Below are 18,285 nucleotides of genomic sequence, written 5' to 3'. Positions count from 1 at the left end.
GAAAAACTCAAGTGACAACACATGCTGGAGAGGCTTTGGAAAAAGGGGAACCCTCCTCCACTGCTGGTGGGAATGTAAACTTGTACAACCACTCTGGAAAGCAATCTGGTGCTTTCTCACACAACTAGGAATAGCGCTTCCTCAAGATCCAGCTATACTACTAGGCATATATCCAAAAGACACTCAAGTAAACAATAAGGACATTTGCTCAACCATGTTTGTAGCAGCTTTATTTGTAGTAGCCGGAAGCTGGAAACAACCCAGATGCTCCTCAACTGAAGAATGGATACATAAATTGTGGTACATCTACACAATGTTATGTTATTCAGCAATGAAAAATAAGGAAATCATGAAATTTGCAGGTAAATGGTGGGAACTGGAAAGGATCATCCTGAGTGACCTATCTCAGAAGCAGAAAGACACACACAGCATATATTTACTCATATAGACTTATAATATAGGGTAAACCTACTAAATCTGTACATCTAAAAAACCTAATCAAGAGGGAGGACCCTGACTAAAATGCTCAATCCCCATTCTGAAAGGCAAAGAGGATGGATATCAGAAGAAGAAGAAAACAGGAAACAATTTAGGAACCTGCCACAGAGGGCCTCTGAAAGGCTCTGCCCTGCAGACTATCAAAGCATGGCCCACTGTTGGGCAGAGTGCATGGCATCTTATGAAAAGAAGAGGGAAATAGTAAGATCTGGAGAGGATAGGAACTCCACAAGGAGAGCAACAGAACCAGAAAATTTGAACACATGGGTCTTTCCAGAGACTCATATGCCAACCAAGTACCACACATGGAGAAAACCTAGAACCCCTGCACAGATTTAGCCCATGGCAGCTCAGTGTCCAAGTGGGTTCCATACTAATGAGAAGAGGGACTGCCTCTGACATAAACTGATTGGCCTGCTCTTTGATCACCTCCCTCTGAGAGGGAAGCAATCTTATTAGGCCACAGAAGATGACAATGCAGCCACTCCTAATGAGATCTGAGAGACGAAGATCAGAAGGAAGGAGAGGATGACCTCCCCTATCAGTGGACTTGGAGAGGGGCATGGGTGAAGAAGGGGGAGGGAAGGTGGGATTAGGAGAGGAGGGAGGGGTTTATGGGGAGATACAAAGTGAATAAAATGTAATTAATAAAAGTTAAAAAAAGATGCTAAACAATACAACAAGGGCATTTGCTCAGTTATGTTCATAGCAGCGTTATTTATAGTAGCCATAATCTGGATACAACCTAGATGTCTCTAAATTGAATAATGGATAAAGAAATTGTGGTACATTTACATAATGGAATACTACTCAGCTATTAAAAACAGGAAATCATGAATTTTGCAGGCAAATGGAGGAAACTAGAAAATATCATCTTGAGTAAGGTAACCCAGAAGCAGAAAGTTACCCATGACATATACTCATTATTATATACTTATTAGGCATATAATACAAGATAACTATACTAAAATCCACCTTTAGGTTCTTTAGACAGAAAGAAGCTAAATAACTAGGAGGACCTAGGGAGAATACTTCTCATTCAGAAAGGCAAATAGAATAGACAGTTGAAGAGAGGTAACAAGATGTTAGCCTACCATAAAAGTCCTCTGAAAGACTCAACCCAGCAGGGGAGTCAAACAGATTCTAAGAATCATAGCCAAACTTTGGGCAGAGCACAGGGAGTCATAGGAAAGAGTTAGGGACATAGCAACCTGCAGGGGACAGCAGTACCACAAGGAGACCAAGAAGGCCATCAAATCTGGGACCAGGGCATCCTGCAGAGTGCACCTACCAAGGACCATACATGGTGAGGACCTACCCCACTGCTCAGAATTAGCCAATAGGCAGCTCAGTCTTCATGTGGCTTCCCTCATAAAGGGAGCAGGTGTTATCTCTTACATGGAATCTGTTGCCCTCTCTTTGATCACTTTCCCTGGTGGGGTAGCCTTTCGGCCACAGAGGAAGAGGATGGAGGCATTACTGTTGAGACTTGACAGGCAAGGGTCAGATGATAGGTGAGGAGGTCATCCTCTTTCAGTGTTCTAGGGGAAGGAGATAAGAAGAAGCAGAAGGGTAGGACTGGGAGTAGGAGGGAGGGGCTAAAATTGAGTTACAAATGGAATAAATTATAAAAATATAAAAATAAAAAAATGACAAAAGTTTAAGCAAATACAAAACAAACAAAAAGGAAGATACTACCTCTGCTAGCATCTACATATGAGACTTTTTATCTCAGGAAGCATTTCGAAATTTTACATGCTTTTGTTGCATTGCATATAAATTTTGAAGCCTACATGTAGTATGTGTCTACTATTTTGCTCGAGATATAATTTTTAACAGTGCACTATAAAAGATGAAAATTGTAATTCCATATTTAAATTTGCTTTTGGTAGAAATTGAGTGGCATTCAAGCGTATTATTTCAAACTGTTATAAATAATTTTGAAGAAATAAGAGGCTGTTGGTATAGGTTTTTCTAGAAGCTTATATCTCTGTTGGTCATCCCATTTTGTTAAATTTGCATAGCAATTAATGTTTTATACTCTGCATCTTACATCACCGTTGAGGTTTTCATCAGACTATTTACAAATCAAAGCACAGAGGTTTCTTTTTTAAAGGAGGGAAGATCTATTTTAGTGATTACAAAAATTATTTATAATTTTAAATGAGAGTACATTTTAAAAGCATGGAGATAACCTAGAATCCCTGGACAGATGTAGCCCATGGCAGTTCAGTGTCCAAGTAGTTTCCCTAGTAATGGGAACAGGGGCTGTCTCTGACATGAACTCAGTAGCTGGCTCTTTGATCACTGACCCCTGAGGGGGGAGCAGCCTTACTAGGCCACAGAGGAGGACATTGCAGCCAGTCCTGATGAGAACTGATAAGCAAGGGTCAGATGGAAGGGGAGGAGGACCTCCCCTATCAGTAGACTTGGAGAGGGGCATATGAGGAGATGAGGGAGGGAGGGAGGGCCAGACTGGAAGGGAATGAGGGAATGAGCTACAGCTGGGATACAAAATGAATAAACAAAAATTAATACAAAAAGAAAAATAAATTTTTTAAAAATGTATAAAATACTTTGAAATGCATTGAAAAACTTGGTGTTCTTACAGAGTTGCCTTACCAGTGTGACTTCGTATTATCAGCATTACTAAATTAGCTTTACTCTGTGTTGGTTGTTCTTGATTGTCACCTTGACCAGATTCAGAGGCACTGGGGTTATTGTGAGGGTGTTTTCAAAGAGGATTAACAGAGGTGGAAGATCTACTCTCACCATGGTAGAAACTTCTAACAGTGATGCTAGACAGAACGACGTGCCAGGAAATAAATGTACCTGCCTGCCTTCACTGCGATCATTGGCATCTGTCACTGCTGCTGCCACCCCTCTGGCTGAACTCCAGATGCTGTAGCCTTCCAGTGTAGATTCAATACTAGTGCCTTTCCAGGCGATTTCTAGGCTGTCAGCGCTACACTGAAGTAGCTGAAACATCCTGCTTTGCAGACTAAATACATACTATGTTCTCCACCTCTTCAGCATGTATATGACCACTGGACTTTCCAGTCCTTGTGTCCTCGTAATAAAATTTTCTTTTAAAATATGCACACAAAAGCATGCACACACAAACCCACACATTTTATCTCTTTCTCTAGAGAACCCTGGGATATAACCTCTCCTAGTGTTCAAAGTCTATGCACTAACTTATGAACTTGAAATGTCAGTATTACAAATAATGCTCTAAAACAGCAGACTCAACTTTGTTTAGAGCTGAAATGTCTGGCTGACAGGACAAGAAGTCTGCTTGGTTTATGACAGTCAATGAAGAACCATTGTGGGGACTTCTAATTCCTTATAACAGGTGTCATTGGAGACATATATACGTGTTTGGGTTTTTTTTAATTTTTTTAATTTAATTTAATTTTTTTTTCATTTCACAGCAAATTCACTGATTGTCCTAGTAACAGCTCTAATTCAGGACAGGAAATGAAATCACTTGCAGACAATATAGTCTCTCCCTGAAAAACATGTGTGGTTAAGGAGCCCAAGTGGGCAGGATAAGCTGGTTTGGTAGATTCAGTGGCCCACATGGCTCATCTGACTCACTGAGACACTTAAATTCTAGAGAAGTCTTTTTTTTCTTTGTTTATTTTTTTTGTTTGCTTGCTTGTTTGTAGTATGCACGTCTGCACCTCAAAAATAATGCTGTGCGTGATACATAGTTAAATGCATGGGATGTGCATATCATGTTATTTTGTTTATTAATGAAGAAAACTGGCTCAGAAAAAAAATGATTGGCGATGTGTAGTCAATAGGATATGTAATGCTGGGTAAGAGTAGCATGTGAGGCATAAACTGTAAATGTCCTAGAGAAGAATAAAATGTCCAATCAGAAAAAAATAATAGTGCCTCTCTCAGTTAATTCAAGTAGAACATCTTAGTCTTTTAGAAGTCTAGGTCATATAAATATATATATATGAAAGTTCAAAAATAGCTTTTTCATATGTGTATACATATGAGAAGTATACACGTACACACACACACACACACACATATATATATTATCATATATATTAGACCCTGACCTTTATTTCCTCTCTCTACACACCTCGTAGTCGAGTCCCCACTTCCTCTTGCCCTCATATCCACTCCTTTTCCATTTCCCTTCAGAAAAGAACAGACCTTCCAAAAATATCAACTTTATATGACATAATAAATTACAGTAAGTACTGCTCTGGTGTCTTGGGGCACACAGTTCTGCCTGTAACAAAGCAGGTCTCTGGGCTGGCAGAGCGTGTGCCAGCCCAGATTACCTCTTGGGTTCTGGGGCACAGAGCCCCAACCTCAGACCTACAAAAGACCGGGAACCCTGAGATCAACCCGCAGATACTGCTCCAAGGGGCAACCAGTTATCCCTAACAAAACCGACCAAACCACAGAACACACAGGTTATAGCAGCTGATCATTAAATTTACAGCAAGAAACCCAGAAGGAGGGCAGCTGTCTCCAGGACTTCTCCCAGTGAGAGGAGAGCCCTCTCGACTAATCAGGACCACAGTTACTACCCAGGTCTCTAGGCCTGAGGTGAGCTGTAGCAACTCCTGAAAAACACCGGACATCCAGGGACTATACCCAAAAAGCTGGGAAGGCTTCCTTCAGGAAAAACCATCTTCCTGCCAAAGGGATTCTCTCCACTACAAGAGTGCAAGAAAAACCAGAAACTAAATTCAAACAACTAAGATAGCCCAATGGGTAGAGGACAGCATAAAAGTTCAACCAACAAAAGCCAGAGCAATATGGCATCTCGAGAACCCAGTTATCCAGGAGCAAATAGACCTAGACACCCCAGCATAAATGAAATTCAAGGAGATGACCTAATATCTATGCTCATGAGGAAGATAACAGAGGAATCAAATAAAATACAAAAAGAATTAGAGGAAGATAAAAACAAACAGATCATGGCAATCCGTAAAGAAATGGAGGAAATTAAGACAAGGAGATTATGGCCATCCGTGAAGAAATACGGGAAGCTGCAGCCAAACAGTCTCTGGCCTTTAGAGAGAAAATGCTTAAATCACTGAATGAAATAAAAGAAACAGTGGATTGTTCAAACAAACAGCTGAAGGAATTGACGGAAAAACATGAAAATACAGTCAGACAGGGGAAGGAAACCAACAAAATAGCTCAAGACCTGAAGATAGAATTGGAAAAAATTAAAAAAACACAAATGGAAGAAATTGTGGAGAGAAAGAACTTAGGGAAGAAAGCAGGAACTACAGAGGTTAGCATAACCAATAGGTTACAAGAAATGGAAGAAAGAATTTCAGGTGTGGAAGATACAATGGAAGAAATAGATGTATCTGTCAAAGAAAATGTTAAATCTAAAAAATTCCTGACACATACCGTCCAAGAAATTCAAGACAACATAAAAAGACAAAACCTAAGAAGAATAGGAATAGAGGAAAAAGAAGATTCCCTGCACCAAGGCCCAGAAAATATTTTCAACAAAATCATTGAAGAAAATTTCCCCAACTTAAAGAAGAGGCCAATAAGAATACAAGAGGCCTATAGAACACCCAATAAATTAGACCAGAAAAGAAAATCCTCCCGCCACATAATAATCAAAACCGTAAGTATACAGAACAAAGAAAAAATACTAAAAGCTGCCAGAGAAAAAGGCCAAGTAACATAAATCACAAACCCATTAGAAGCACACCTGACTTTTCAACAGAGACTATGAAAGCCAGAAGGGCCTGGACTGATATCATTCAGACCCTAAGAGAACACAGATGTCAGCCCAGGCTACTATACCCTGCAAAACTCTCAATCCTCATAGACGGAGAAAACAAGATATTCAATGACAAAAACAAATTTCAACAATACCTACAAACAAATCCAGCATTACAGAAGACACTGGAAGGGAAAATACAACCCAAGAAAGCTAGCTACATTCAAGAAAACACAGGAAATAAATAACCCCACTACAGTAAAACAAAAAGCAACCAAGCACACAACTGTATGACCACAGCCAACATCAAATTCAAAGGATCTAACAGCCACTGGTCTTTACTCTCTCTCAATATCAATGGACTTATTTCTCCAATAAAAAGACACAGACTAACAGAATGGATGCATAAACAAAACCCAGCAATCTGTTGTATACAAGAAACACACCTAAGTCACAAAGATAGACATTACCTGAGGGTAAAGGGATGGAAGATGTCTTTTCAAGCAAATGGACACAAGAAGCAAGCAGGAGTAGCCATTCTAATATCTGATAAGATAGTCTTTCAACCAAAATTAATCAAAAGAGATGGGGAAGGAAACTTCATACTCATCAAGGGAAAATTCCACCAAGAAGACATCACAATCCTGAACATCTATGCCCCAAATACAAGGGCACCCACATTTGTGAAAGAAACATTGATAAAACTTAAACCACACATAGATCCCCACACACTAATAGTGGGAGACTTCAACACCCCACTCTCAACAAAGGACAGGTCAACTAAACAGAAATTAAACAAAGAAACAATATCTCTAACAGAGGTCATGAATCAAATGGACCTAACAGACATTTACAGAACCTTACACCCAAACACAAAAGAATTTACCTTCTTCTCAGCACCTCATGGAACCTTCTCCAAAATAGACCACATAGTTGGTCACAAAGCAAGCCTCAACAGATACAAGAAAATTGAAATAATCCCTTGTATCCTGTCTGATCACCATGGAATAAAGCTGGACCTCAGTAACAACAAAAATAGCAAAAAGCCTACACATACATGGAAACTGAACAACTTGCTACTAAAAGACAGCTGGGTCAGTGAAGAAATAAGGAAAGAAATTAAAATCTTCTAGATCTCAATGAAAATGAAGACACAACATACCCAAACTTATGGGACAGAATGAATGCAATGCTAAGAGGAAAGTTCATAGCACTAAGTGCCTTCAAGAAGAAATTTGAGACAGCGCATTCAAGCAACTTAATGGCCCACTTAAAAACCCTAGAGAAAGAAGAAGCAGACACACCAAGAAGAAGCAGACGGCTGGAAATAATCAAACTCAGGGCTGAAATCAATCAACTGGAAACAAATAAAACAATTCAAAGAATCAAAGAAACCAAAAGCTGGTTCTTTGAGAAAATCAACAAGATAGATAAACCCTTAGCCAAGCTAACTAAAAGGCAGAGAGACACCATCCAAATAAACAAAATCAGAAATGAAAAGGGTGACATAACTACAGACACTGAGGAAATCCAAGCAATAATTAGGACTTAGTTCAAAAGTCTATACGCAACAAAATTTGAAAATTTAAATGAAATGGACAATTTTCTTGATCGATTCCACTTACCAAAGCTAAATCAGGACCAGGTAAATCAATTAAATACTCCTGTATCCATAAAGGAAATAGAAGCAGTCATCGAAAGTCTCCCATCCAAAAAAAGCCCAGGACCTGATGGTTTCAGCGTAGAATTCTACCAAACATTCAAAAAAGAGCTAACTCCAATCCTCTTCAAACTATTCCACAAAATCGAAACAGAAGCAACATTACCAAACTCATTCTATGAAGCCACAGTCACCTTGGTACCTAAATCTCACAAAGACCCAACAAAAAAAAGAGAACTTCAGGCCAATCTCCCTTATGAACACTGATGCAAAAATATTCAACAAAATACTCGCAAACAGAATACAAGAATACATCAAAGATATCATCTACCATGACCAAGTAGGCTTCATCCCACGTATGCAGGTTCAATATACGGAAATCCATCAATGTGATCCAACATATTAACAAATTGGAAGAAAAAAAAACCACATGATAATCTCCCTAGATGCTGAAAAAGCATTTCACAAAATCCAACATCCATTCATGTTTAAGGTATTGGAGAGATCAGGGATACAAGGCACATATCTAAACATAGTAAAGGCAATATACAGCAAGCCTATAGCCAATATCAAACTAAACGGAGAGAAACTTAAAGCAATCCCACTGAAATCAGGGACAAGACAAGGCTGCCTACTCTCTCCATATCTCTTCAACATAGTTCTGGAAGTCCTTGCTAGAGCAATAAGACAGTTGAAGGAGATCAAGGGGATACAAATTGGAAAGGAAGAAGTCAAATTATCACTATTTGCAGATGATATGATAGTATACGTGAGTAACGCCAAAAATTCTACCAGGGAACTCCTACAGCTGATAAACACCTTCAGCAAAGTGGCCGGATACAAAATTAACTCAAAAAAATCAGTAGCCCTCCTGTATACAAAAGACAAAAGGGCTGAGAAAGAAATTAGGGAAACAACACCCTTCACAATAGCCACAAATGACATAAGGTACCTCAGAGTAACCCTAACCAAGAAAGTCAAAGACTTGTATGAAAAAAATTTCAAGTCTATGAAGAAAGAATTAGAAGAAGATATCAGAAGATAGAAAGATCTCCCATGCTCATGGCTTGGCAGGATTAACATAGTAAAAATGGCCATCTTACCAAAAGCAATCTACAGATTCAATGCAATTCCCATCAAATTACCAACACAATTCTTTACAGACCTGGAAAGAAAAATTCTCAACTTCATATGGAATAACAAGAAACCCAGAATTGCTAAAACAATCCTCTACAATAAAAGATCTTCTGAAGATATCTCCATCCCTGATCTTAAGTTGTACTATAGAGCAACAGTTTTAAAAACTGCATGGTACTGGCATAGAAACAAAATAGTGGATTAATGGAACCGAACAGGGGACCCAGAAATAAACCCACACACTTATGGACACCTGATCTTTGACAAAGACGCCAAAACCAGACAATGGAAAAAAGATAGCATCTTCAACAAATGGTGCTGGTCCAACTGGATGTCTACATATAGAAAAGTAAAAATAGATCCATACTTATCATCCTGCACAAAACTGTAGTCCAAGTGGACTACAAAAAACTTGACACATTAAATCGGCTAAAAAAAAAAAAGTGGGGAATACTCTAGAACTCATTGGTACAGGAGACAACTTCCTGAGCAGAACACCAACAGCACAGGCTCTAAGAGCAAAAATCAATTAATGGGACCTCATGAAACTGAAAAGCTTCTGCAAAGCAAAGGAGACCATCACCAAAACAAAGAGACTACCTACAGATTGGGAAAGAATCTTCACCAATCCTTTATCTGACAGAGGACTCATATCCAGTATATATAAAGAACTAAAGAAGCTGAAAAGCAGCAAACCAAGTAATCCACTTAAAAAATGGGGAACAGAGCTAAACAGAATTCTCTGTAAAGGAATACTGAATGGCAGAGAAGCACTTAAAGAAATGCTCAACCTCACTAGCCATTAGGGAAATGCAAATCAAAACAACCCTGAGATTTCACCTTACACCCATGAGAATGGCCAAGAACAAAAACTCAAGTGACAACACATGCTGGAGAGGTTGTGGAGAAAGGGGAACACTTCTGCACTGCTGGTGGGAATGTAAACTTGTACAACCACTCTGGAAATCAATCTCAGACAACTAGGAACAGCGCTTCCTCAAGATCCAGCCATACCACTCCTGGGCATATATCCAAAAGAGGGTCAAGTACACAAAAAGGACATTTGCTCAACCATGTTTGTAGCAGCTTTATTTGTAATAGCCAGAAGCTGGAAACAACCCAGATGCCCCTCAACTGAAGAATGGATGCAGAAATTGTGGTACATCTACACAATGGAATATTACTCAGCAATGAAAAATAAGGAAATTATGAAATTTGCAGGTAAATGGTGGGACCTGGAAAGGATCATCCTGACTGAGTTGTCCCAGAAGCAAAAAGACACATATGGTATCTACTCACTCATATAGACATACAACATAGGACAAACCCACTAAAACCTGTGTATCTAAAGAAACTAAGCAAGAGAGAGGACCCTAAGTAAAATGTCCAATCCCCATCTGGAAAGGCAAAGAGGATGGACATCAGAAGAAGAAGAAAACAGGAAACAACCTAGGAACCTACCACAGAGGGCCTCTGAAAGCCTCTGCCCTGCAGACTATCAAAGCAGATGCTGAGCCTGATGGGCAACTGTTGGGCAGAGTGAATGGAATTTTAGGTAAGAACTGGGAAATAGTAAGAGCTGGAGAGGACAGGGTCTCCACAAGGAGAGCAGCAGAACAAGAAAATTTGAACACAGGGAACTTCCCAGAGACTCATACTCCAACCAAGGACTATTCATAGAGATAACCTAGAACCCCTGCACAGATGTAGCCCAGGGCAGTTCAGAGTCCAATTGGGTTACATAGTAATGTAAAGAGGGACTGCCTTTGACATAATCTGTTTGGCCTGCTCTTTGATCACCTCCCCTTGGGAGGGAGCAGCCTTACCAGGCCATAGTAGAGGACAATGCAGCCACTTTTGATGTGAACTGATAGACTAAGATCAGAAAGGCGAGGAGAACCTCTCCTATCAGTGGACTTGGGGAGTGGCATGCATGTAGAGGGAGGAGGGAGGGTGGAATAGAGAGGGGAGGAGGGAGGAGCTTATGCTGGGATGCAGAATGAATAAAGTGTAATTGATGAAAATTAAAAAAAAAGAGAGAGCAACAGAATGCATGAAGAAGCGGGAGAGAGGGTGGGACCGGGAGGGGAGGAAGGATGGACTTATGGAGAGATACAAGGTGAATAAAGTGTAATTAATTAAATTAAATTAAATTAAAAAAGACAAAAAAAGAAATTGTGGTACATCTACACAATGGAATATTTCTCAGCAATGAAAAATAAGGAAATTATGAAATTTGCAGCTAAATGGTGGGACCTGGAAAGGATCATCTTGACTGAGTTGTCCCAGAAGCAAAAAGACACACATGGTATATACTCACTCATATAGACATACAACATAAGACAAACCAAAACCTGTGAACCTAAATAAACTAAGCAAGAGAGAGGACCCTAAGTAAAATGTCCAATCCCCATCCGGAAAGGCAAAGAGGATGGACATCAGAAGAAGAAGAAAACAGGAAACAACCTAGGAACCTACCACAGAGGGCCTCTGAAAGCCTCTGCCCTACAGACTATCAAAGCAGATGCTGAGCCTGATGGGCAACTGGTGGGCAGAGTGAATGGAATTTTAGGTAAGAACTGGGAAATAGTAAGAGCTGGAGAGGACAGGGTCTCCACAAGGAGCGCAACAGAACAAGAAAATTTGAACACAGGGAACTTCCCAGAGACTCATACTCCAACCAAGGACTATTCATAGAGATAACCTAGAACCCCTGCACAGATGTAGCCCAGGGCAGTTCAGAGTCCAAGTGGGTTACATAGTAATGTGAAGAGGGACTGCCTCTGACATAATCTGATTGGCCTGCTCTTTGATCACCTCCCCCTGGGGGAGAGCAGCCTTACCAGGCCCTAGTAGAGGACAATGCAGCCACTTTTGATGTGAACTGATAGACTAAGTTCAGAAAGGAGAGGAGAACCTCCCCTATCAGTGGACTTGGGGAGTGGCATGCAAGCAGAGAGAGGAGGGAGGGTGGGATTGGGAGGGGAGGAGGGAGGGGCTTATGGGGGGATGCAGAATGAATAAAGTGTAATTGATGAAAAACTAAAAAAAAAAGGGAAAAATAATTTAAGAACCTTAAATGACTATCAATATTGTAGGAAAACATGGAGTTAGTCAATTTACATGGAGCACGTCTCGCCCCTGGGGGCAATGGTCTTCTGAACCTACTCAGACCTCGGACACCACCACTGCTAGTTCTAGAACTGATGCAGGATGTTCCAACGAGGGGGTTAAGGCTTCTCATAATATTTCCTATAAGCCCACACCTGTTTGTTTATATCCCCCATTTTTATTCATTATTAGCCAGATAGAGCCAAGTAATTGTGGTAATGATACTTGCTTTTTTGTCCAATGCTGGAATGCTAGTGAATTTAGGTATGCCCTCATTACTCGCATGCCTAGCTGGGTGCCTGTGCCCGTTGATGCCCCTCATGCTATGACTCTCTTCAGACAGAAAAGGGATCTTGGAACTACAGCTGCCATTTTTACTGCCATCTCATTGGCGGCTGTTGGAGCTACCACCATGGCATTAGCCATGAGTCATATTGTGCAGACTGCTCAGACCCTGAATAATCTTTTAGCCAATGTAGCTCATGCCTTAGATGTACAAAAAGGAATTAATGCTCAACTAAAAGGAGGTTTGATGGTGTTCAATCAGAGGATTGACCTTGTGCAGGAGCAAATTGATACCCTATGGCAAATCGCTCAACTTGGCTGTCAATGAAAGTATGCTGGACTTTGTGTCACTAGCATACAACATGAGAATTTTTCCTGTGCTGCACATCTGTCTAAACAATTGTCTAGCTATATTTTAGGTAATTGGACTGGAGAATTCAATTTTATGATGGAGCAGCTGAGAGTGGCCATTGTCATGGTAAATTCTACCAGAGTGGACACAGGACTAGGCACAGGATTATCATCATGTATTGCTGCAGCCATGAATCATCTGAAGGAATGGGCGGGCATGGGAGCATTAGCAGGCCTTCTGGAGTTGGTCTCCTTGGTTTGCCTGTGGTGTATATGCAAGATTAGTGTCTCACAACAGTGTAATGCAGCCATGATCATTCAGGCCTTTACAGCCATTGAAGCAGGACAGTCTCCCCAAGCATGGTTGGCTACCATAAAAAGCTAAAATGTTATGCTCAGGATGCGAGGCTAAGCACTGCACTCAGGGTCAGCTGCTTTCGACCCAGAGAAGAGCATGTCTGATTGCATGCGGGTTGATGCCCCAGGTCCCGCCTCTGAGATAAAGGTATTGGACTGGTCTGATGCTCTTTGGGTGGATGACACCTAAATGAACATCGGTACAAAGTCCCAATTTATTTCTAATATCAGAGATCAGACCTCTACTCTTGCCTGATGCATCTAAAACTAAAAGGGGGAACTGTAGAGAGCTGCGGAATGCTATGCCTTAAAGATCGAGATGGTTTCCGCCTTCCACCTTCCTGATGGTGAGTGCTCTCTGTCACAAACAACTCCACATTTGGCTAAGGCTGAGGATCTGGCTTGCTTCCATGTATGGTGACCTATCTGCATTGCCCACGTGGCACGCTGGGGTTGGCTACCCAGAGGCTATTTAAACTGTGGGCTGGCTTTCTCCAGGGTCAGATGATTGTTCAAGGTTCCTGAATAAACTGAATTGAAAAAAAAATAAATTATAGTAAGACACAAACTCTCATATCAAGGTTGGATGAGGCAGTCCAGTATGAGGAAAAGTGTCCCAAGAACAGGTGAAAGAGTCAGAGATACACCTCACTCTCACAATTAGGAGTCCCACAAGAACACCAAACTACATAACCATACATATATGCAGAGGACCTAGTTCAGACCTATATTCAGGCTCCATGATTGTTGCTTCAGTCGCTGTGAGCCCCCTGGGCTCTATTCTCATAGTGTCTTTGATCCCTCTAGCTCCTATTATCCTCCCTTCCCCTCTTCTTGATCTCTGCCAAATGTTTGGCTTTGGGTCTCTAGTACGGTTTCCATCACTGGCTGGGTGAAATCTCTCTGATGAAAATTATGCCAGGCATTGGTCTATGGCCATAGAAGAATGTCAGTAAGAATCGTTGCATTGACTTTTTTTTTTTTTTTTTTTTTTTTTTGCCAGTAGTGTTTGGTTCAATCTTCAGTCTCTGGGATATCTAGCCATGGTTCTCATCCATCCAGGGAGTTTGAGGCATGGGCTCCTTCTTGTAGCATGGGCCTCAAGTTGAAGCAATCATTGTTCAGGGTTTGCTGAAGTATAGCTCTTTCTTCTGACAGTGGCTAAGATCTTTGGGGTCATGGCAGAAAGACAATATTGGCTGACAACTGAAGTGGAAATTTCTGGTTTTCTTGAAGACTCAGTTTTGTCATGGGATATTTTGCTGCATGCTGAGCACATGAGGTTTTGCTGGAGTCTGGCTGGTAAGAGGGCATGTGATTTTTTTTTTTTTTTTTTTTTTTTTGTAAGCTCTCATGTGCAAGGGGTGTGACTTTGGCCAGTTGAGAACATTCTTGAGTGGACTCTGAGGAGAAGAGATGTAGAGGTCCACACACAGTAAGGCATCATTTTTGGGTCGACACTGCTGCACTGATCTTCATGCTATGACACTTCACTTCACAGAGAAAAACTTTCCAGAGAACTTCTCAGGACAATCCAAGTGAGTCATGTGGCTTTTGCTGATTTCCCCAGATCTTCTGAATCTTGTTGCTGTTTGGTGTTGGCTTTCAGACTGGACTACTGGTATCCTGAGGATTGCGTTTATTAATCTCCTAAAGACCCATTGACCCCAATCAGCAGGAAGTAGATAAAAGAGATCAAAGAGGTTTACATACCTTTTCCTTACTAATTTCCTACCTAAGCTTGGAGGTTGGGGGAGTTGGAAAGGATAAAGGTATTTAGGAAGCTTACAAAAAGTAGGCTTGGTAAAAAAAAAAAAAAAGAAAGAAAGAAAAAAAATCTAAGCCTACAGACAACAATATAAGTAAGTAAATGATGGTACATTTCTACTAAAGGAATCTATGATTTGAAATATATTAGTCAGCTTAAATGTGTGCAAAAGATGCTGAAATCAGCATGAGTCTGTCATTCAGGCATCCATATTTTACCAAGGACACTATAGGACTGAAAAACATGATTTTTTTATTATAAGCATGATTTACACTATATTAGGTACTTTTTCAAGCAATCTGTCATGTCTATAACTTAAACTAATGTTCAGAGACCAAACTCTGTCTTCCCTGGTAGAGCATGATTAGGGAAAATTTTGTTATGGACATTCTTCGGTTTAGGTAATGAAGAAAGGATATATTGTTTTCTTATGATCCACTTTTAATTTTTAGGGTGGCATACTCTCCTAACTGGCATCTTAATACCTGGTTGACAGAATTTAGTTAACTGATCTATATTTATTAGTTTATTTAGTTTTTAGCTATTTAAAATATGTGTGCTGAGTTCTGCTAATGTGTTTACACTTTGACAGACTTTAAAGGAAAAAGAAAAATAAAATTCTTGTCTTCAGATGGTGTATCATCTTGGGGAAGAAGACAGGATATATTTATCAGGCAATAACATACATAAATATTTCACAAATTAGAGGAAGTCTATGATTACATGATAGGAGGGTAGAGGGAATAGCTTGTGAGTGTATATACGCAACTGGGAGATGATTAAGATTCAAGGAATGCTTCCCTTTTAGGCCATGATCTGAGAGCTGAGTGCTTTGTTAATAGAGAGTATTAGGTGTCTTTAGATTATTTAAAATAGTTGTCAAATTAAGTTATTCTCAGGTGTGAAGAGTCAACTATTGGCTTCATATTACTTCATTTCAATGGGCTTCATGTTGTCAAATTCACTCAAGCTAAACTATAATGAGCCCCTTTTGTATGAGCCCCTAGTTATCAGTGTCTGTGTGGTTATTATTTGATAATAATCAGACAAATAATTCCTCTTAGGGTTTAGTTCAAAGAAAAGAATTTTTTTCATACATGTGGCCACATGCTCTTGATTATGCAGCTGACAGCTAGTGGAGTAATGTTTTGCGTAGGGCATGCACGATTCAGATCCTTCTTCTCTTCCATGGGAATAAAAATACCATTCTGTAATAGACATTGTCATCTGCTTAAAGTGAATTTAATTCTTTGTTAATCACCTTTCTCTTCATTATCTTATGCTTACTACATTCTTTGTTTTAAATATATAAATAGAAAATCCTGTACTACATTAAAGCACTAGGACCTTAACCATACTTAACACTTAACGTGATAAATTCCAAAAAAATGCATTTTTTAATTTTCTATAAAGTATAATCAGTTAAGATCTTTCAGAGAAAGTTCAATTGATTTATATCAAAAGGCTATACCATCCTCACTGAAAATTTCAATTGGCAATTAGTAATTACAAAGTCTATGTATTTAAAAAGCAGTTAGTTGACAAGCAGCAATATTCATTGAGAATCATTGATATGACAAATCACCAATGGGTGAAAAAAATTCCTCTTTTAATTTGTAGCTCAGGGAAAGGCTTGCTTTTCAATTTTAAAAGAATTGTTCAACTAACTGGCATTTTTCTTTGGGCATTTGGATGATCAGACTATGTTTTTAAAATGATTATAAAATATATGTATTTTTGATGAGACTCAGAACAAGAGATAGGTTTTTTAGTAGAATAGATAAAATAAATTGTTTTTCCTTGTATGTCCTTATATATATTTTTCAAATGAGAGTATAGGCAGATCATTTCAAAGAATCCCATGTCAAAGATAATTCTTAAAAGATGAAATCTCAGAGTCATTTTGGTTTGTATTACCCTGATGACTAATGAGGTTGAGCATTTCTTTAAGTGTTTCTCTGCCATTCTATATTCCTCTACAGAGAATTCTCTGTTTAGCTCTGTTCCCCATTATTTAATTGGATTACTTGGTTTGCTGCCTTTCAGCTTCTTTAGTTCTTTATATATACTGGATATTAGCACTCTGTCAAAAAAAAGGGTTGGTGAAGATTCTTTCCCAATCTGTAGGCAGTCGTTTTGTTTTGATGACATTGTCCTTTGCTGTACAGAAGCTTTTCAGTTTCATGAGGTCCCATTTATTGATTGTTGCTCTTAGAGCCTGTGCTGTTGGTGTTCTGTTCAGGAAGTTGTCTCCTGTACCAATGAGTTCTAGGGTCTTCTCTACTTTTCCTTCTAACTGATTTAATGTGTCTGGTTTTATGTTGAGGTCTTTGATCCACTTGGACTTTAGTTTTGTGCAGCGTGACAAATATGGATCTATTTTCATTTTTCTACATGTAGACATCCAGTTAGACCAACACCATTTGTTGAAGATGCTCTTTTTTCCATTGTCTAGTTTTGGCATCTTTGTCAAAGATCAGGTGTCCATAAGTGTGTGGGTTTACTTTTGGGTCTTCTGTTCAGTTCCATTGATCCACCAGTCTGTTTCTATGCCAGTGCCATGCAGTTTTTATTACTGTTGCTCTATAGTGCAGCTTAAGATCAGGGATGGAGATACCTCCAGAAGACCTTTAATTGTAGAGGATTGATTTAGCAATTTTGGGTCTCTTGTTATTCCATATGAAGTTGAGAATTTTTCTTTCCAGGCCTGTAAAGAATTGTGTTGGTAATTTGATGGGAATTGCATTGAATCTGTAGATTGTTTTTGGTAAGATGGCCATTTCATACTCCAACCAAGTACCATGCATGGAGATAATCTAGAACCCCTGCACAGATGTAGGCCATGGCAGTTTAGTGTCCAAGTGGGTTCCATAGTAATGGGAAGAGGGACTGCCTCTGACATAATCTGATTGGCCTGCTCTTTGATCACCTCCCCCTGGGGGAGAGCAGCCTTACCAGGCCATAGTAGAGGACAATGCAGCCACTTTTGATGTGAACTGATAGACTAAGTTCAGAAAGGAGAGGAGAACCTCCCCTATCAGTGGACTTGGGGCGGGGCATGCATGCAGAGGGAGGGTGGGATAGAGAGGGGAGGAGGGAGGAGCTTATGGGAGGATACAAAGAATAAAGTGTAATTAATAAAAATTAAAAAAATAAAAAAGTAAAATAATTTCAAATAAAATCTCAAATCATTGAGCAAAAAAATGGTAAAAAGACATGGGAATCTATTTATCTTACTTCATTTTAAAGCTGAGAGTAATTTAAAATCTCTAAAGGTGGGTACTTATAAATTGTAAATAAAATTTATACTAAAATACTTTATTAAAATAAAAAAAGCTATGATTTCTACATCAAATTTTATTGTCACATTTTGGGTTTTTCATCAAGTCATGTACT

The sequence above is a fragment of the Meriones unguiculatus genome, chromosome 3 (assembly GCF_030254825.1).
Source record: "Meriones unguiculatus strain TT.TT164.6M chromosome 3, Bangor_MerUng_6.1, whole genome shotgun sequence".
NCBI classification, from domain to species: domain Eukaryota; kingdom Metazoa; phylum Chordata; class Mammalia; order Rodentia; family Muridae; genus Meriones; species Meriones unguiculatus.
This window is presented reverse-complemented; position numbering follows the sequence as displayed.